The 22,040-nt window shown below is 41.5% G+C and overlaps 1 protein-coding gene across 4 annotated transcripts in view; it reads right to left on the bottom strand.

Moving 5' to 3' along the window:
* Positions 1–21,124, bottom strand: part of MYO1B (myosin IB) — a 180,812-nt gene extending 159,688 nt beyond the window's left edge. For 2 of the 4 annotated variants that reach the window (XM_039494200.1, XM_039494198.1), the window contains exon 1: positions 20,977–21,124. The gene's annotated coding sequence lies outside the window, so the exon portion shown is untranslated. Of the gene's footprint in view, positions 1–26; positions 172–20,976 lie in introns of those variants that run through there. The other 2 variants (XM_039494201.1, XM_039494199.1) reach the window with 2 other exon arrangements.
* Between the last annotated feature and the right edge of the window lie 916 nt (positions 21,125–22,040).

A 22,040-nucleotide genomic window follows, 5' to 3' on the forward strand; every position in this document is an offset into this window, starting at 1 on the left:
GCCCATGCCAGCCGACTCAGACTCACAGAGCTTGGGATGCAGGACTGTTCCACTCCATGTCGATTTCCAGGTTCCGGCTGGAGCCTGAGCTCTGGGACCCTGCTACCCCACAGTTCGAGCCCCACAAGTCCGAGTCAGCTGGCACAGGACAGCCATGGGTTTATCTTTGTTGTGTAGATACGCTCTAAACTTCCCTTAATAGGAACAGGAGAAAATTGAGGACCAGGATCAAGCCGAGGAATTCAGGAATTCATACATGTAAACGTTTTTACAACAAAATTAAATAATTGATCAAAGGCTGCATTGTAAATGCTGAACTACAGATAGGTGAACAGCCTTGTGACATCACAAACGCAAATAAATTTTGAGATTACTGTGCAGCCACGCAAATGTATAGCAGTAGCATAGCCATATTAATGAGCAATGACCTGTCAGTAATAAGTATCTGGGCTGTCATCTTCTGTCTATTCCTCCACAATGAATTCTAGTTTTATGTTATTTTTTTCTTGTTTTCTTATGAAAACTAGTTTAAATAAAGTTTCTGTAGGGGATTATTAGTTTATACAATCAGTGATAAGCAAACTGTTTGCATGTTTACTGCTATCACATTTACATGATTTCCTATAAAAATTAATCTGAAACTATTCAGTCCAGACTACCCTTTTACCTCCTATTTGCAACTATGACCACCGCATAATTATGCACTATTTAATTTTTGAGCTGTAGTTCAAATATCCCTCAAATCATCAACCCAGACTCAAGACATGTTTGATGTTATTCCAAGTTCAACCAAGAAAACTTGCAGCTCTACCGAAGTTAACAAGACTCCCAACCTTAACCAAACCTGGGAATCTTAGAAATTCACATGGATCTGTGAAAGCTATCTCATAATCATGCTGGACTGTGGTAGGCAACTGTTGCTAGGTCAGTCTTGCTATACAAACAAGAGAGCATTTCCTTGCATATTGGAGAAAGCCATTTCATCAAAACCTTGGTTTAGTCGTAAAAAAAAAAAAAAAAAAAAATACAGCTCCTGAATTAGTTTTTTAAAAAAATTAAAATGCACTCCAAAAGTCATGTCATAGGTATGACTTGGATTTGTACATCTTTTCCACTCATCCCCGTCAAACTACTTTTTAGAAACCACTGATCTGACTTTAAATTGTATATTTACTCTCCATGGGATTTTTTTCTGCAACTAATGTCCAACTATTTTGTATGAGCTGTTAAAAAAAAGTCCTCCTCGAATATGGAATTTATTAAATATTGAGTCAGTACCAAAAAAAGTTCAGCTAGCACAAAACCCTAATATGGTCAACTGTAACCTAAAATTTAAGTCTAGCCAGTAGAGCTCATTTACCACTCTGAAATTACAAACCACCTACCATGCTAAACACATCATTGCTATGGAATTTCAAGACCAGGAGTACACAAGCCGTTAAGCCTATTCATATACTGCTCAACCAGGAGGCACTTACAAAAGGGATGCACTAAGTCACCATTCCCAGCATGCAAAGCAAGAACAGTGCATGACTTACAGAGATGAGTCTACTGATAGTATTTGAGAAAGGAATTCACAAGGTTTATTCAATTCTAAGACTTTTTTGCAGTAATCTAGCACTATAGTATCATTGGTCATTTCTACCAGCTTTAGAACAGGAAGATATTACTGACCTAGATAGTAAAACTGGGATAATATGCTGGCTACACCGCATGATTCAACAATTTTTTTCTAAATCAATTTCAGTAATTTAAAGGACATTTTTGAAGGCCAAACGTTTGGTTTACATTGAAATTGATAGAATCCAAAAACATTCTACAATCCAAATGGTTTAAGCCACCATTTTGGGATCCTATCTGCTATTCTTACTCTGGCACAGTTGTCACAATGGAAGATTTAAGCAAGCTTGCAGGATGGATTTAGTTTAGAAAGAGGACAGAGAAGAAGCAAGTGGAAAAGGATTTTTAGTATACGGATATTATATTATTAAGAACCACCACCAATAATGCAAAAAACACACATTAAACAATTAGACTTATGCTAATAGAATAATTAAGAATAGAACAGAATAGTGGGGAAGAGGCATTAAAATAGAATCGTTAAGGTTTGTCAGGCAGTTTGAAAGTGCATTGTAAGTGCCAAGTATCATTATTGTTAAAGAAAGAGGACTTTGAAGAAATACTAAGAAGAGTCAACGCTATATTTCAGTAGAAAATGTAAAGTCCTCTGTTGCACTGGTAAGGGAATAAGTTTCAGCCACGACATTCATAGATCAATTTGTAAACTTTGGAACTCAAATCCATGTTAGGCATCTAATTAAAATTTTTAAAGGTGCTGAGCACCCAGCAGCTCCCATCGACCTGTAATAGTGCTAGTGTTCTCAAAGTCACCCAACTTCCTAAATAGAGACTTATTTTTTAAAGTTTTTGCCCTTCAACTATAAAGCAATGGTATGCTTCTGGAATGGATTAGGTAAAACTAATGTTGCCAAGCTTAAAAATGAAACCTAACTGCCAGCATTAGCCAGTGCAGTGGATGGCACTTATAAAAACAAAAAAGGCAAGCTGGTTAAATGTCAGATGTGTTAATTATGTTTTGCTTTTTTATATAAACACAAGAATGACTTTTGCTTTGGTTATTTCTCTATACAAATTACTGACCTGAGAAAGATTTGAAGAGGTACTGAAACTGTGTAATATTAAGACCATAGAAAAGCTTAATAAAAATGGCAAACCCCAGATTTACCTAACCCATTTACAGCTGTATCAAGCTCGTTTGGATACACTGTATGAAACAGTTGTGTAAAGTTTACAGTTGTAAATTATTAAATTTTAGTATAACAACAAGTTGGCTCAGGGGAAAAAAAACACAACAAAAAAAACTCTGCTGATCAGATTTTTCCCCAAATATTTTCTGAACTCTCCCACGCCCACTTGCTAGTTCCCTCCCCTATTAATCTTCCTCATCATCCCAAGAGTGTACTCCATCTCCATCCCACACCACCATCCCTGTTCTCTTCCTGTTCAGTGGCCAGCTTTCTCCTTCCTCACTCTTCCTCCTGGCCCTGTTCCCACTTAACTTGCATAGATTTCAATGAATTTTACATTATAAAAAAGGATGTTCAATTGTCCAGAATCTTGTCTATGTTAGATAGAAACATACTGCAACAAGCCAAGAAAAACCTTGGGCTTGCAATACTAGTTCAGTGTTTTGTGTCCACACACTCCAATGCCTGAGATAACTCTATTCATGTCCAGCTGGAACACTACAGTCAACAATGATTCTCTCCTGTCCCCACGCAGTCTAGGTAAGAAGCCACAAAGCTCTGCAGCCTAGTATTGGCTTCTACTGCCCCTATCTAATGACAACTCCTCTATGTTCAACTTGCTCTCTACTCCTTTTATGCTCCTCTTCTTCTCTCATGGACCACTCTTATTAGATCAGAGTCTTCCCTTCCATTGCAATAAATTCCATTTGCTTGTTCAATACAGACGTATTTATTCCCTGAACCCTATGAGTATTAGCACAGATTTTCACTTAAAAATAAAAACATAAGAACGGCCATGTTGGGTCAGACAAAGGTCCATCTAGCCCAGTATTCTGTCTTCCAGCAGTGGCCAATGCCAGGTGCCACAGAGGGAATGAATAGAACAGGTCATCATCAAGTGATCCATTCCCTATCGCCCATTCTCAACTTTGGCAAACAGAGGCTAAGGACACCATCCCCACCCATCCTGGCTAATAGCCATTGATGGGTCTATCCTCCATGAACTTATCTAGTTATTTTTTTAATCCTATTATAGTCTTGACCTTCACAACATCCTCTGGCAAAGAGTTCCACAGACTGACTGTGCGTTGTGTGAAGAAATATTTTGTCTTGTATGTTTTAAACCTGCTGCCTATTAATTTCATTTGGTGACCCCTAGTTCTTGGGTTATAAGGAGTAAATAACATGTCCCTATTTACTTTCACCACACCAGTTATGCTTTTATAGATCTCTATCATATTCCCCCTTAGTTGTCTCTTTTCCAGTGTTAGAGGACATTTTAGTGTCTCAGTATCCAAAGCTCTCCTGACAGCGCTGGACTCATGCAAAGCTCCAATTTCAGGATGGTTAAAAAAAAGTAGTCCTTGCCATCACTACAGTCTACTCTCTATAGAAAACATTTGTGAAATTAAAGGCAAAGTTATCAGCAACACCAACAACTTGAAATCTAGGAGGAGTTAGAAGTAGCTTTAGGTACCGCACCTGGCCTTCAGCCTCCCTTTCAGTTTCTGTGATTTTGCAATCCCACTTACATATGTTTCATTTCCCTGTCACTGCAGAATAGACCCACACAAATAAAGTCAACTTTCTGACCACATACAGGAAACAGTGAAAATGACTAGATACGTAGTGCTGCCAAATGGACACAAGTGAAACTGAGAAATGGGGAAAATGCTTACCTTTTTTGTCAGAGTAATTTTGTGCCACATCTGACAAAAGCATGCACAAAAATTCAGAAAGAAATAGGATTTGGAAGTTGTTGATGTTCCTTTATACAAAAAAAACACACATGCCACTTCCCTCAAACTGATGCACAGAGTACATATATACAGGAAATTGAGTATGCTGATAGCGAAACAGCCCTGTTGGACACAGTGACATCGACCTAGATTCTTGCCAAGGGCACACTCACTGAGAAAACTATGGTGCTCCGTTCACCCAACACCAGAGCACTCAGCATCTAGCATGTAACAAACTGCTGATTCTGATCCAAGACAACATTAGCAAGGGCTGCTGATTTCCCAACTCTTCAGTCTTTGGGACAGAGCAGAGCACAGTGGAGCAGCAGCATTGTTGCCTGGAACTCTTCTTCAGGGAGAGAGTCTATAACCTCCTGCTTCTCCCAAGATTGTTCAAAGATGCTGAGATGTGGCAATGAAAGGACTGAGGAAAAGAGCGGGGAAGGACAACTGCCAAGCAGCGAGAGAGAACTCTGGTGCCCAATGACTTCCTGCTAGGAGAAGAGTGGGTTCAAACCCCTCTGACAGGTATGTTGTAGACCAAGAATATTATACAAGTGAAAACACTTCCTTTGCTTCTGTACACTGCCTTAAGCTTTGCCCATCAGATGACCATTTTATGAACACCTTTTTCCCTCACCAGGCAATAGTTTACTGCAGTCACACTCTGAACCAGTCAATATTTGCCTTTTTAAAGTAGTTTGTAATTTTGGCTTTGTTTTAAAATTAAACAATGCTTGTTATGTCTTATCTAGAATTGAAAAGACACTTCTAAAACTTTGCTCAATGTTTTGTTAGTTTTCAGTAAGTGTCAAACATTGAGAGGACTTTACAGATTCCTCAACTAGTTAACCACAAATGGGTTCAGTAAATTATGAAAGCTAAACAAGAGATAGTGAGGTATATTTATTTATATTAAGAGTGAGGGAATGTTTTTATTAAGAGCAATTAAACAGCAACAATTTCTACTGCTGAGCAATGTTTCTGTCAGCATAAAGACAAAACACTCACCCCACTCATCCAAAAATATTGCCACAACAAAAATGGCAATACCAGCTGTTGGCTGGTACTATGTGATTCTCCACATGTATCTCCAGTGGTAGAAAAGTTGTGCAATGTTATATTGACTTCATTTTAATGCATACATAAAAGAGGACAGAGAACAATTGCACAGGGAAACAATTTCAATTCCCAGCTACTGAGAGTCCAATGTCACAATACTAGTGTTCAGTTGCCATAAGAATTCCATAGCAAAAGAAACACTAAATTGGGTTAGCTTTTAAACAAAGACATAAGAAGCTATATTTTTCAAGATATTTAAGACCTATTCACTTGCCAAACAATTGATAGTAGCTCAGGTAAATTCCATAACTAGAAGTATTTAAACTCCCTTAAAATTCACTATCCTATGTGCTTGAAGTAGCCTGCAACCCCTCTTCTGTCCACCTTTGGGGCTTCAAAGCTCTCAAGGTGCACCAGAAATGGGCTGCCTCCTGCATCTCTTACAAAAACACAGAAGCTCAATTTAAAGTAGTCCCCTACACATTTTGGAATGTAAATAGAAGATGAGTACAGTTGTACTAAGTAAGTTATGGACTCACTATATGCAAAAAACAATTTACCATTTGAAGAACCCTTTACAATGACAGAACAATGCAAAATGCATGGACAGTATGCATTTTTCAGAGGCTCGTAACTTGCTCTAATCAAAACTAGTTTTCTTCTCAGTGCAAGTAATTTCCATGTCAAACATCAACTTTTAACTCATTTTAACAACAGAGCTGTTCAGAATTGCAAATGTTTTTCTGATTGAAAAATATACTTTCTATTAATAGCAGAACTGTTGTATTCCAAGTTTCAGACAGTTCTAAGCAAATGAAAACAGGAGATTAGAATGAAAACTGCTATGCAACCTTTATTATAATCAGTGGTGGCTACTTATACTACGATTGTTTGAGAGTCACAGAGAAAATTACTCGGCAGACCATTAAAGATTCACAGCAACACTAACTGAAAAACAAATCTCTATAGACCAAAAAAAATTATATGGCACTGATTAAGTAATTTGCAGACTTACATGTGCTTGTGGTTTGTCATATACATGAGAGGCCAGTTAAAATATGTATTACTGACCACAGGTCTTCAATTATGAGGAGTAATATTACCTTCCCAGTTGCTAAGGAACTGAATCATCTCTTTAAGTAGTTTAAATTTTATAGGGACTGAACATATTTGGGAGTTTGAAAAACTAGACTTCAGAGAGAAGTGTATTATTTTATTGAAAATGTATGTCACTCTGACATTAATGAGGATTAAAACTTAACATCTTTGAGGTGATTCAGGTTATTGTAATTTTTTATTTAGAATTTTAAACTACATTGGATAGATTACTCCAACTCTATTTAACTTGTGATGGCAGACTCCCCAAGAAAGTTGTATGTTCTCAGGGACTGCCCATGGGTGCTTTATTGATATCTTTTTGTGATATAAACATGTTGAGAAAAATCACAAGATATTCTGTATTTAACCACAAAAGGCAAAGGCCATGAGAGTTATATGTACTAAGCAAAGGTTTTTTTCCCTCCTACTCTTAACTGACTGAAGATTAATTGAGTGCTGAAGGGTAAACTATGTTATTCACATTTGTCCTATGCTTCTCTCTGATTTACTCTGATATCCGTTATATATAGATATACATATAGATATAGATATTCCTTATTATAAGATTACTTTTTTGGTCTAGATAAAATACTTCCATTTTATTCTCCTGTATGTGTAATTTTTCAAAGTACTTGCAATATGTATTACATGTACACAATAGCTAGTTGTTACCAGTTATCGTATTAGGTTGTTAGTCCATTTCCTAATTCAGTGGTTTATATCTTTACTTTAAAAGAGATCTCTGGTTAATCTGGCTTGGTAGGCTTTGAGGAGGATGCTTGCTACTGAAATATCAGCCTGACAGACCTTTTTTAGCACCTATTAAAAAGTAGTCTTAAAATATCAAAGATGTTTTAGGCTCTGCTTACATTCTGGGTAAGTTCCATTTAAGTTTTTAAATTATACCAATAGGTTTAAAAGATTATAGGTGTGGTATAACCTTTTTTTGCAACAGCTTATTCTGTACCCTGAATATAGTTTTTCTATTTTAAGTTACTTTCGCTTTTTTGGGGTGAGTGCATTGGTTACTCTCCCACTTCCCATTTTCTGTATGGCTGGGAACTGCTCCTGCTCCATGGCAAAATTCCCACTGACTTCATTAGGAGTAGAAGCCATCCTATAGAGAATATTTACTTTTAAACTTTCTTTAGCCACATTTTAACTGTAGAATTTTGTAAACAGTCTCATCTCCAGTAAATAAACTTGACATCAATTTTAAAAAGTGCGTCCATTTTTAAGCCTACATTGTTAGAAGCAACACCTCAGATTGCTATCATTAAAAATAGAGAAATATTATTGTAATGTTTTTCCAGTTTGTTTTCTTTGTGCACTTAAATGCATTTTTTAAAAATAGAACCACTTCGCTGTAGTCTCAGTCAATTTGCTTATGTGAATCTCTCCACTTAGAAAGAGAGAAAGATAAATCCTTTTTAAAGAATAGAAAAAAGAGATTGTAAAACCATGTCAGGGACAGATGCTGAACCTGAAACTAACTTAAAAATACGTGTTTTTTTAAATCACAGTCTAGATATTTGGTTGATAGTGCCATTTGAACTACACAAAATGTTAAGCCATACAGGTATTTAGTACAGAACATTAAACACCTGGGAGACAGTCAGTTAAGATAATACAAATACTAGTTTTTACTACTATTGGTTGTATAGCTGAATTTCAGTACAGAGGGGATGCCCTTTTAACTAGTTACCTTAATCTTTCAAACGGCTCTTAAATTTAGTGCTAATTTTTTATTTCATGCCTGATTCAAAGGTTATGTTTGCATAACTGTTAAAGAACAGAGCCACATACACCAAGCTAGGAAATTTTTGTTTATTTTAAGTGTCATCACTTTGGCCTGCTAGCAGGCCACAGTTCATGTTCAAAGACCCACCAACAGCAGATCCCTGCACATTATTATATATAAATGGCCAGTCTTCACCACACACAGTCAACAAATTTTTTCCAAGTGAGGCCTACCTCCTTTGGGAGAGATATTACATTCAACATGAAGCTATATGCCTCACTTACACTCCTACAATAATAAAAATTAATACTTGTACTTCCTTTTACACACACTGAGAGAGCAAGTCATTCCTTTATCCATTCAGTGCTAACCACACACCTCTGTGCAACATGAGACAGCTGGAATTATAAGTTTCTATTTGCCATAGAACAATAGTGACATGTCACTCAAGGTCCTTATATGATAAAGTGTATTACAGTCAGTGGCAATCTTGCTGTCAAATCCATGCATGCTGTTTTGAAATATTTACTCTTCTGTCAAGTGCTAAGTGGATGAACAGTCAAAGATGTCTGAAGAAAGTCAACGAAGATGACCAAAAAAAAAAAAGAGAGAGAGAGACAGGCCACAGCAGTAATAAACATCCAAACACTGGATCCATCTGGGGGTGAGAGGGAAGGATGCCACAAGCATAACAACTCACGCTGATTAATAACTTCAGTGTACGAATGGATCAAGCTTTTCTCCCCATTGGACACCAAGCTAATCAAATTACTGATGCCATGATCCTCTCTCTCACCCCAGTCCCTGATGGGTGAGCTCTGATCTCAATCCGTCCCAGCTATACGAGGGATTGGATGCAACATGTCCCTCACCTCCATTTAAACATGCACTTTTGCAAGAACTAATTGCCCAAAGTAAAGCCAGGAACTTACAAAGACAAAAGTACCTTCTGACAGTAGCTTTTCAATTGTTCATTTCCACGTTTGGTATGTATAACATAAGAGGACAGACAAGTCACCAGAAAACCACCAATATCCGGACACAGCCCCCCACCAAAAATAATTAACAGACCTCATATTCATGCAATCCAATCTGCCAATCCTGAAACACACCCACTGCCTGGCAACCCAGCCCGTTAGCTCCAGCGGGTACCTGCAGTTCCATCCATCTTCAAGAGGGCAGGTGTGACAGATGAACTGTGGAATAGGATGCAAGAGGCTAATCCACTACTTCACAAGAGTTCAAACGGCTTCACTAGCTGCAAGGAGAGCCAAATGGGGAATCTGCCACTAAAAGAAGCACACTGATTGGCCTTTTCCTCCCTCCTCCCAACCCTCAAGAACCCAGAGCTCTTTTCGGATCTTTCCCATGGGCAACATCTGCTGTAAGAGACAAGAAGGGTCACAGGGGTGGGGAAGGAAATGGTTCCCTCTACATGGCCAGAGCAAGTCAGGTGCTGTGCATAAAACCAGGATGATATTACTGTCAAAGGAAGACCTCAAATGTCTATGACAATCTATTAATATATTTTGACACCTGGACAAAATTGGTCCCTTAGTGAAAAAGCCAATGGTTGAACAGGCATTGGTTATGAGCACATCCCCCTAGTAGATAGGTGACTTCAAAAACATTGCAGTTCAGACATTACCTTTAAAAGCTGCAATAGATCTGTTTCCCTGCCATCGTTTTCCATGACTGTTTGTGCTGCACACTGATTTCTGTTCTGGGGAGGTTGGCAGCCTTGTGACTACACTACCACTTATGTCACATGCATCTGACGAAGTGGGTATTCACCCACGAAAGCTCATGCTCCAATACGTCTGTTAGTCTATAAGGTGCCACAGGACTCTTTGCTGCTTTTACAGACCCAGACTAACACGGCTACCCCTCGGATACTTATGTCAGTATAACTTATGTCGCGCAGGAGTCTGAATAAGCCACCCCTGAGCAATAGAAGTTACACCAACCTAAGCAGCAGTGTGAACAGTGCTTTTGGCGGGAGAGCTGCCCTGCTGTAAGCTCTCTACTGTAGCCATAGCCTTGGTAACAGAAAAGCAGAGCGGGAAGAAGGTTTTATTTTTGTTTGTTTTTTAAGAGTGCTGTGAGATGGGGAAGAGATGTTGCAAACAGATTAACTCCGAATTTTGAGCTAATAAAGTGAAGTGTCCCTTTAAGAAAAAGAAAGATTAAGTAAATTGTATTTTTGTTTGTTTTTAAACACAATACAGAAAGTTGTATTTCAATAATCTTTACAATTTAGACTTTGGGTTTTCCTTCTCAATTGTCCATTTTCACCAGTACATCAGAAATCATTATACAATAAATCAAGTTTTCCATCAACCTAACTGCTTTATCAACAGATGGCCCCAGACAATGGAGAGAGCTTTAAAACCGGCAATTCAAACCCACAAAGATCGCTGGAGTCAAAAGGCACATGTGGCTAAGTGTCACATTACTATTAAAGCCCAGGGAGATACAGGATTTTCAATTTAGTTTTAAAATATACATTTCACAATTTTAGTGTGAAATACCTTCCTAAAATAGCCACAGAAGACACTGCCCTAGGGAAGGGGGGGAGCAGAGAGAGTCAATCTCACAGCACACAAACTCACAACTATACAGAGACATTGAGCTTTTCCAAATTTTGTTTCAGCAGAAACAAGTCAGTTGATGGTTTTCATAATGAATACATCTGCAGGCATCCCCTTATCTTAGAATTGTGTTACAAGTTACCAGGAACTCTAGAAATGCATGTCCACTAAATTCTTGTGCTCTCAGAGATTTAGGCTCATCTCAGAGATCGCATATCCTCAGATTTAAACAAAAAATAAAATAAAGATGTTTTGCACCTTTTTGGTCGCCAAGGTAACCTTCAGAGTCCTTGTCATCACTACATGTAACAGTTTGTAACCAGACAGAGACCAGGGTAGCTCTCAATCTGTTCTGTGTCCACAGACCATAGGGTCAATGCCAGAGCAGCTAGTCACATTTTGCCCCTACTAGATAGAGGGCTTCCCAGTGAGGAAACACCTCAGACTGGCTGCCTTTCCACTCCACTGCCTCCTGTGGCAAGGTAGGAAATCAGAGGTGTTTCACATGCTGAGGGGGCTTGCTCCATGTGCTGAGTGAGGAAGAGACAGAGCTCTCTCTCTCTCTCCCCCCCACCCCTCCCTTGAAGAGCTGGGAGTGTTCCTGAAATGCTCTGCCTCACAGCTGGCTCTGCAGTTCCTACTCTGGCTCCCATTACCACCATGCCAGGCTGCCACTCTCCCCCACCAAGCACTAGGACTGGAAAATAAAGACATTCCTCCCACTCCCCCGCAACACAGCACACACACCAGGCAGGAGTGACAGACTCCCAGCTGTCCCCTCCAGCCTCACCCACCACCCGGAAAGGAAGCAGAACTCAAAGTAAGACAGAGCAATAGGGTGAGGAGCACCAGCAGTATTTGAAGACAGTTAAACATAATATGGATAGTAACGCTAACAAAGAACTTTCTATTCAACTGGTCTTTTTAAAAAGATCAGTTACCTCTTGTATCTTCTTTCCTTCCCTGACTTTGATCTACTTTTCTCTTTCTAGATCATGACCTATTCTTTCTTGCACTGTTTACAATGTCTGTTTCCAGTGCTTCTATATCGTGATGCCAACTTTTCCCAACCTAGCACTAAAAATTTCCTGAATCTGGTGAAAAATTCCCATATAAAGTTTTTTTGTTTTTTGGGTTTGTTTTTTTTTAACAGTGCTTCTATATTCTGGGAAATTTCCCCAAACTTGGGAATTTTTGAGTAACATGTTTCAACTTGCAAAATTGGGAATTTTCATTCAAACATGTTACTCAAAAATTCCCAGATTTGGGGAAATTTCCCAGGATATAGAAGCACTTTCTCTCTCCCTCCATCCTCTTACCTTTCTTACCCTTTGTTGAGCTAATTCTCCAAAAAATCTCTCCCCCAAATACTTCTCTGTTGTAACTTTTCAATCACCCCGTCCACCCACATGCATCCACTCATCCCCTCACACATCAGTTGCTGAGTGTCTAGTAAAATTTTGTGGACTATCTGACTAAACCTACTAGCCAGGCCACAATCTAAAGGAACCCCTCTCTCTCTCTCACTACCCCCTTCTTCCCTTCCTCCATTATCTAGAGGCAACCTCCCCTGTTGAAAAAGAGAGTTGCTGGGATTCCTAGCAGGATGCTGGGCTCAGGTGCATCAGTAGGCATCTGGTAAACATGAATACACAGCCCAACCTCTCAAGCAGCTAGAAGGACCATTCCTCTCCTCTCCTCTTTTTGCTCCCCACCCTAAACCAAGAAACCTCTGGCAGCTTCCTTGGTCATTAGGAGATCTTCACTACATTCCTGAGCCTCCTAGCTGTGGTAATGGGAGACGGGTGCCTCAAGCAGCCTCTTCATCCCCTAGCCTCAGTGTTTATTGCTTTACAAAACTACAGAACAGGGAAATTGACCAGATTATCATCAATTTCACAGCAGGACAAGATTTACCTAACAGCAGCAGAACTAACTTTCTCTAATTGTGACATCCAGCAACTCCTTATTCAATGATCTACTAGAGGCCATATTAGGCTCTAACTCTAGGAAGTGGTTTAAACACAGGTGAATTAAAGTACTGAATCAATTCCTTCTACTTTGCTCATAAGTTTTTCAGAAGCCTTTTGTGCAAAGAGTATCACACACAGGTGTCCACATTTGGTTTTTAAGATTCAGATTAATAATTTGCAGGATCATCTAAATACAGCATAATATACCCTCTCCATTTCCTGCATTCGCTGGTTACCTTAAGCCTGCTGCTTTTTAAAAATATAAACAACAATAACCTGTACTTATGTTCACATGATGGGGGAGGGAAATTATTATAAGGACTCCAAACAAGAAAGAAAAAATTGGCCAGGTTTTGGGTCTATGAACCTTAATCTCTATTTATTTGATACAAATTTTTCCTTCTTATAGTCATTACTTCTGTTTAATTTTTCCTATTAATAATTCTCGGTGCCACTGTAGAAGGTGCAAGTGGCAGAGAGAAAGAGTAAAGGGGTAGAAATATGGAGAGGGAAAGGACGACAACAGAGCTTCCAAAGCATATCTGTGGGCTGGGGTAGGGAAGCTTGCACTGTTCCAGACAATGCTGTAGATGGATTAATGCACTCTAGTGCTGTTAATCTGGTACCTCTCACAAGCAATTAAAAATAACAGCTTTCTGCTGATGGTAGTGAAAAATAATCAGCTCTTTGTTATCCGTTGTTTGAATACTGAGAAATATGCATTGAATTGTTTCAATACTATTTTACCCACTACCTCACCTTTCTGCTGAGCTTCTCTAATTGTCACTTGCTCCTTCTCCCACCCACTCTTTCCCTACATCTGGTCCTCTTGTCCAATGGCATAGGAATGCTGCTTATGTCCACTCCAGCAACCTTCCCTCTTCCAGGGAGAGGGAAAGGCAGAGATTATGAAGACGTTTAGGACTGAAATGAGCAGCACACCTACACCAAAGCAGTTAGGCAGCATAGTATACATGTGGGTTAGGAAAATAGTGTAAAGGAGCACTCTGCCCCCACCCCCAAATCCCAAAAAGCCTTTAACACGCTAAGCATTTCTTGCCTTCACTGTTGGCAAATTCTGGATATATGGGCTCTGTCTCTTCAGCCTTCAGTTTGTTTACTAAATTTTCCCTCTGCTTGCCTAGCTTTAAACCCCATATGTTGATTGCCTTCATTCCAAAGTGTGGAATTGTTAATTTCCTTGCAAGTTTTTCCATTAGGACAGAGAGGGTCCCATCCTTTCCTCTTGTCCACACTATTCCCAAGTCACTCTTTCCTGCTATTCTGTCTAGACCAGGCTTATATTTTAGGGGGGGGGGGGGTTGCTTTAGAAGTATCCTGTCAGAAGTTGCTGACTGCATCCATCCTTTGACGGACTATTAGAATGAAACAATGCTTTTCATCACCACTACAAGGTTACTAGCATGAGCAGAACATACCATGATATAACCACAAGTTTAGTCCACTAACACAGATCGTAAACTTTCCCTGGTGAGAAGGGGAGACCCAGGTTACCAGTTTCTGCAGGATTTATGCCTTCATCAAAAAGAAAATTGTTTCTTGTCCTCATGGCAGTAAAGATTAGCTCTGAGGCACATCTGAATGGTTAACTGGTATATAATTGTCTTCTTGAGTCTGCAGACAATTCCAAGCAATAACTGAGCTGAACTAGTCAGCTTTACAGCTGCTCTTCAAAGCTTGGGGACAACCATGAAAGTGGCAAGAATCATGTAAATTTTACTCCGCTTCTTGGGAAACTAAGTAAAAGCAAAATCTGGAGCTATCCAAGGAAGAGCTCCGCTGTCAAAGGCTCAGGAGAACAAGCATCATGTGCTAATAACCTGCGTATGGTGTTTCCTCTAAGGCAGTGGTTCCCAAACTGGGGTTTGTGAACCCTTGGGGGTTTATGAAATGTTACAGGGGGTTCTCAGAAAAAAATTCCCTAATGGCGGACAGAGCTGTCCCTAGAGACCCTGGGCAGCATAGGGCCAGCAACCCAGAGCCTTGGGGACTTCCAAGAGCAAAGCAGATCAAAGCAAGCATCTCTATCACACTGAGGAGAGTTAAACTTCAATGTTATATTTTCAGGATCACTGCTTTTATAATTTATGCTGAGGTAAGGGAGAAAATCCCTGGAAATATTCATTTTTAGGAGGGGATTCACGAGACTTGACATTTTAGTTAAAGTTTGGGAACCACTGCTCTAAGGGTATGTCTACACTGCAATTAGACACCTGCAGCTGGCCCATGCCAGCTGAGTCCAGCTCAGGGGCGCCAGCTAAGAGAGTGTTTAATTGCAGTGTAGAATTCAAGGCTCTGTCCCCAGCCTGAACTCTGGGACCCTCCCACCTCATAGGGTCCTAGAGCCCAGAAGTCTACACTGCAATTAAACTGCCCATTAGCCTGAGCCCAAGTCAGCAGACATGGGCCAGCCACTGGTTTTTAAATCACAGTGAAGACATACATACCTTAAGAAGGAGCCTGCTCAGTTGGTTAGAGGACAGGCAGACCTACAGGGGATCCAAAGTCAGAGAGGACTGGAAAAGGGGCTCCACACTAGCCAAAGCTCCCTGCAGCGAGAGCAGGAGCAAAAGCTCTTGGAGACGGGGGCGGGGGACTCTTAAATGGGAATTAGGAGGCCTGTAGTAGTAGCCCGGATCAGGTACTGCAGACAGGTACTGATGGGAGTTGACACACTTGTTTAAGGTTCAGGCTGGGAATTCCAGAGGGAGGGGGATGTTAAGTTCCCCTTCAATTTCCCTGCAGACACCGGGCACAATGGTGAGCCCAGGAGGGGTGCCCCTAATCAAAAAGGGAAGGGTTACTAGACTGCTGTTTAGATGAACTGCATTCTTTTAATAAATAAGATTGCCGAAATGGTGTTGGACTTGCACAAGTATCTCACAGAATTGTGAGAATCCTAAGAATGGAGGAATGGAGGCAGAGGCAGGAGCCTATGGCAGCTGAGAGGAGACCTGGTTACACCCACCACAAGAAAACCTGGAAGACCCACAGGAATAGAAGAGCAGAGCTTCCCCCATGCCCAAAAAAAAAACCCTACACACATCTGCCTACAAACAATAAGGCAGTTGGGAGATGGGTTTAATATGGAACCTACCTACACCTTGTGGTGGGGAAAGAAAACAAAAGTTCCAATCCAGCATCCAGAAGCGGATCAAGGGTGCTTCACATTTATCGAATACCAAAACCTGAAGCAGAAGATGGGAGCTCCAAGCAGAATTCAGAGACAGCCCCCCGGCAGGAATCCCAAAACTCTCCACAACACCTGTGGATTTGGACTGTGGTGAGGAGCTATATAGCCTGTTCCCATTAGGAACAGTACAAAGGAAAAATCTGCACTTCTGACCATCTGATTCTGGGAACTGTGAAGCACAAATTAATAGGGCTGTCGATTAATCGCAGTGAACTCACGCAATTAACTCAAAAAAGTTAATCACAATTAATCGCACTGTTAAACAATAGAATACCAACTGAAATTTATTAAACATTTTTGGATGATTTTCTACATTTTCCAATACACTGATTTAAATAACACAGAATACAAAGTGAGCTCTGTGGACAGTGATCACGTGATGTTATTTTATTACAAATATTTGCACTGTAAAACAAAAGTAGTATTTTTCAATTCACCTCATACAAGTACCGTAGTGCAATCTCTTTATCATGAAAGTGCAACTTACGAATGTAGATTTTTTTTGGTTACATAACTGCACTCAAAAACAAAACAATGCAAAACTTTAGAGCCTACAAGTCCACTCAGTCCTACTTCTTGTTCAGCCAATTGCTAAGACAAACAAGTTTGTTTACATTTATGGGAAATAATGCAGCCACCTTCTTATTTACAATGTCACCTGAAAGTGAGAACAGGTGTTCACACGGGACTTCTGTAGCCAGCGTTGCAAGATATTTACATTCCAGATATGCTAAACATTTGTATGCCACTTCATGCTTCAGCCATCATTCCAGAGGACATGCTTCCATGCTGATGATGCTCATTATAAAAATTGTGTGTTAATTTTTGACTGCATAAATATTTGTAATAAAAAATAAACATGAAGTGAGCACTGTACTCTGTGTTGTAACTGAAATCAATATATTTGAAAATGTAGAACACATCCAAATATATTTAAATAAATGGTATTCTATTTTTTTAATCACTTGACAGCCCTACAAATTAACCATTGTTGCCCTTTACTGCTGCTTTATGATAAAGTGTCTTGAAGTTTTTAAGAAAATGTTTTCTGTCTGAGCTTTACATTAGAAATATCAGGTCTTCATGTCTAAGGATGTAAGCAGAGCTGTTACTCCCCAGTTTGGGGAGGGGGAGCTGCAGATCAGGTTACAGCCTTCTAGGCTGGAACATCACTACTGTGGTCCTCCTATGATAGTGCCGTCATCCCCCAGCAAAGAGGGGAGAAGACATGTAGCTGATATTTTAAAAGGTAGAGGGAATGAAATAGTGTGTCTCCATATTCATAAAGAAGCAGTAACGCTTTTACTTGTCCTGTCATCTTTTTTAATTCAGAAAATTCCCCAACTCTTGAAACATAATTCACTAAAATGTTTTTTATTTCAATTTGTTCTTTGTTAACTTAAAAAAAAAAGATGAATGAAATACAAGGTAAGATTTATAGGACAATTTGGCATTTGAGCTGCCATAAATAAGATCAGTGCTCTACTGCCAGATTGTTTAACGTTCCCCAGTGTGTAAGCATTTGTCCCGTTTCTGACCACATGTAGTGTGAAATCAAGAAGTAGATGTGCTATACCAACCAAACTGTTCTACAGTTCCACAAAGCTGTCCTGCAGACTATGTTCCACTTTACCTTTCTTTCACTTCTCTCGCTGATTCCCAAGCTACTCCACTTCTGATATTACTGCTGTTGGGGAAAGATGAGATCAGAAACCAGCATGGAGAACTACTGTTCCCACAGAGCTCAGAAATTTGATGATCTCAGAGGGTTGTGTGTAAGAAGATCCCTGACATCTTCTGTACATTGCCAGCAGCCCTTTATGAGTATGCAGTGGGAAAAGTTAATGGCTTTGCTGAGGTTTTCAGTGTCTCTCCCCACTTCCTCTTCTCATTTGACTGCCTCTCTTCTCCCATCTTCCTACAGAAGCACATGGCCCAGAGACGTACACTTGCTCTCCTAAAATGATTTTGCTTTACATTAAATTTAACAGGGCTAATGTAATTCTCTAGCTAAACTCAATCACCTTAAATCCATGTTCCTCTCTTCTCTAGTCCCTATTTCCTCCTAATAGATGTGATTTGAAGTGGGGCTCTTACTTCAGAAAAAGTTAAAGGCTTTAAACCAGTGAGTCACTGTGCTTCCTCTTGAAGATATTTTAATAAGAGTTCCTTCATCTTCTGCTTAACCCTATGAAAAAAATCATAATCCTCTTCGTAGTATCCATATAGGGAAGCCATTAAAATATCCAATACATGCCAACAATTAACATGAATTTCCAGCAACATCTTCTATTCTAAGTATGGGAGGGGAAGTGTGGTTCTCTAAGATATCATGGTGCGGTAACTGTTGGAAAATTCTGACTTGAATTCTGACCACTGTATATTGCTATGGGAATAACTGTGATAGTACAAAACAGTACATTTTACTACAGAATCAAGCCCAAAACACTAAGCTAAAGAACACTATAATAAAGTCACATTTTTATAATCAGAAGGAAGACTGGAGACGGGGGCGGGGGGGGAGAAATACTCAGTGGTTTGAGCATTGGCCAGCTAAACCCAGGGTTGTGAGTTTAATCCTTGAGGGGGCCATTTAGGGATCTGGGGCAAAAATCTGTCTGGGGATTGGTCCTGCTTTGAGCAGGGGGTTGGACTAGATGACCTCCTGAGGTCCCTTCCAACCCTGATATTCTATGATTCTATGAAAATAAACTGAGAAATTTTATTATGTTTTAATACACTTAAAATTGGCCCACTTTTGAAGTCCAGTTTAACAAATGTGTCAGATTACGTTTACATCCTAGCAAAACTTGGAGAAAGCCTTGCCTTTGATACAGGACTTGATAAAGTGATGATTCACCCAAGGAAGGATGGGCAGCCTGTTGCCACCCTTAATTCACAATTAACAATAGGATAGCAGGATATGGTAAAATCATGACTCGACACTAAAACTGAAAAGTCAGCCACTTTATTGATGTTTGCCAGTGGTAATTTCTAACCTGCCTTATTTCAAACAACCATTTCTTTCCAATACACAGGCTAACAGCTCTTGAAGTATATTTTATTTAATACTCCATAAACTCTTTGGGACAATGACCGTGCCTTATCAACATAATGGTGTACCAAGCATGCTGTCAGACAAAGAATAAGTGCATATATGTACACAACTAAACTACCAATGATTATTTTAAGTGTAAGCCAAGGAACCCCTAAATGCTGTATCTGTGCCTTTACTGCAGTGTTTGCCCGATCATAAGAAGGCCCAGCTAAGGGAAGCCATTGTTTCTGAGGGGGAGTCCTAGTCACTTAGGAAGGAGCATTATGCCCTCCTTAAAAACCACAAGCATAACAGATGTACAACAGTGCATCCTGATATATCACAACTTAATATGCACAGGCAATTTTTATCATGACCAGTCTGCCCTTCAAGATTCATGTCGTACCTAAATTAAAGTCCGTACATTTGGGCCATTTCCACAACTGTCCAGGTCTCGGAAGCCCTTCCCAAATAACAGTGTCCTCTCCTAAAGATTATTTGTTCTTGGAATTCTAAATTCTATTCTAAGATAATGACAATCTCCTCCCACAATCGTCCCTCGTACATGTATCTGTATAAAAATTAGTCTAAGCCATCCATTTGAATTAAATGAAGCTTTCCACACGAGGTAGCTGCTTTAAAAAACAAAAAGCAGATGTAATGATCTCTCCGGAAAAGCGCGCGCACACACTGATTTTAGATTTGGGTTTAAAATCTGGACCATCTTTATGTTTATGGACACCAAAGCTCATGGTTAAATTAAACTTCCTAGAGATCTATAACCATCCACTACTTGCTAACAAAAGCCATAACAAATCTATATCATTTCAAACTAAATACTTTTATTTGAAGGAGTCATCTCTGGAAGGGATTTCCAATGCAATGTTACATATTGTGATTCATGCATTTAGCAATCTAGTGTTCTTTTAGTGGTTTTTCCCAGACATTCCTTAGAGTGGGTTTTTCGCTCTAGTGTCACGGTTGAAGTTAACCCTATGGATACAGTTTTGTAACAGTTGCCACCATCCATCCAGCCTAAGTTCCCACAAATATATTTGCCTCTTCCCTTCCTTTTAAGAATACAGAGCCTGCAAAGCAGTCTGCTATGTGAGTACCAGGTGGAGTTTGATCTCAGCAGCCACAGCCAGACTGTGTGGCATAGTAACAACATGGCAACGATTAGGTAACTTGTTGCAACAGTAAATATTCAGCCACATTCTTCACAAAGGAGCAAACACCCGTGGGCGCTGAAAACACACAGCCCTTTTAACAGACGACTCATTACAACTCACAACCCCACCTCCCCCGCGTACACATACACATCGGGCACCCCAGGGTCTGGGAACTCTGATGCAAGTCTCCTCTGGTTCTCAATCTGGTTTCAATCCCATCTCCGCGGGGAAACAAGAGCCGGGACACACACAATCCCTCTCACCAAGACTAAACAAAGAGGGCAGGCGGAAGGGGGGAGGGGGCAGCTCCACGCAGAGGGAGCCTCCAGCTCCCACACAAACACCGCTTCACCTGGGAGAGTCCCGCCTGCCCAGCGCCTCTCCGGGAGCTTTGTCCTCCCAAGCTCCGCAGAAGTGTCGGCGCAGGGGCGGGCACCCCAGCCGCATGTGCGGGGAAAGCCAGGTCGGGGCAGCGGGCAACAACGCGCCTCCCCCAAGCAGAGCCGGGCGGTAACCGCTGACCCGAAAAGCACCGTTCCCCCCTGTCCCCTTCCCGGCCCCGGCCCCGGGACGCCCCGTACCTCTCCCTTCGGCGAGCCGGCTCCGTCCCTCCCGCAGCCCGGCGCGCAGCAGCAGCTCTCCGGCTCTGCCCGTGCAACTGAACAGGGCGCCGGCCACGCCCCCCTCCACCCGGGCACAGGGCGGAGGCAGCGGGCGGCCGAGATTGGGAAGGGGCTGGGACGCTCCCGGCACCTCCAGCCGCCGCCCCGCCTGGCCGCGGCTCGCAGCGCCCCAGGCGGCCGGACTCCGGCGCTGGCCCGCCAGGAGCCCGCCCGCCCGCGCGGGAGCTGTGCCCCGCTGTGAGGCGGGGTGAGGGAAAACCACCGTCCGTCCCGGGAGCAAGGGTCCAGTTCGGCACCTGCCGGCCAGCCCGGGGGATGATCGGTACCCTGGGGAGCCCCCCGCCCCCGGACTCCGCCAGGCCCGGCCCCACTGCATGGGCTGAGGGACGCTTGTCACATGTCAACACTAGACATAAGGAAAAGTTGCGATGAAGTTTGCCCCGGTGCCCCCCTCGTCAGCACTAACTTTCTAAAGGAGCAAACACGGGAAAACTTTAAAACGGGGGAATTTCCCTCTTGCATCCCCCTCCGGCTCCAAAAACCTGCTCTAGACAAGGGCTGCCTGCCAGTGCCGGTGTGTGGGGGAGACTCGGGCCCTGGGGTCTCTCACTGCTGCTAGGTGCAATAGAGCAGGCAGGGCCGGGGCAGGGTTAGGTTTACCGCCAGTGACCATTTGTCATACAATGAAATACCAGTTTACCTGCTCCTTGAGGTGGAAGTCTCAGGCACAGCATCAGATTCTTTTATACCAGCGGTTCCCAAAGTGGGTCACAACCCGGTTTTAATGGGGGCACCAGAGCTGGTGTTAGACTAGCTGGGGCCCAGGGTCAAAGCCTGGGGTTGGACTGGCTGGGGCCCGGGGTGGTAGGGCTCAGGCTTTGGCTTCAGCCCTGGGTGGCAGGGCTCAGATTACAAGCCACCCATCTGGAGCTGAAGCCCTTAGCCTTCAGCTTAACCCCCGTCCCCCCGGGCAGCAGGGCTCGGGCTTCAACTATGCCCACCACCCACAGCAGGGGGGCTTG

This window comes from Mauremys reevesii, linkage group 11 (genome assembly GCF_016161935.1).
Source record: "Mauremys reevesii isolate NIE-2019 linkage group 11, ASM1616193v1, whole genome shotgun sequence".
Taxonomy (NCBI): domain Eukaryota; kingdom Metazoa; phylum Chordata; order Testudines; family Geoemydidae; genus Mauremys; species Mauremys reevesii.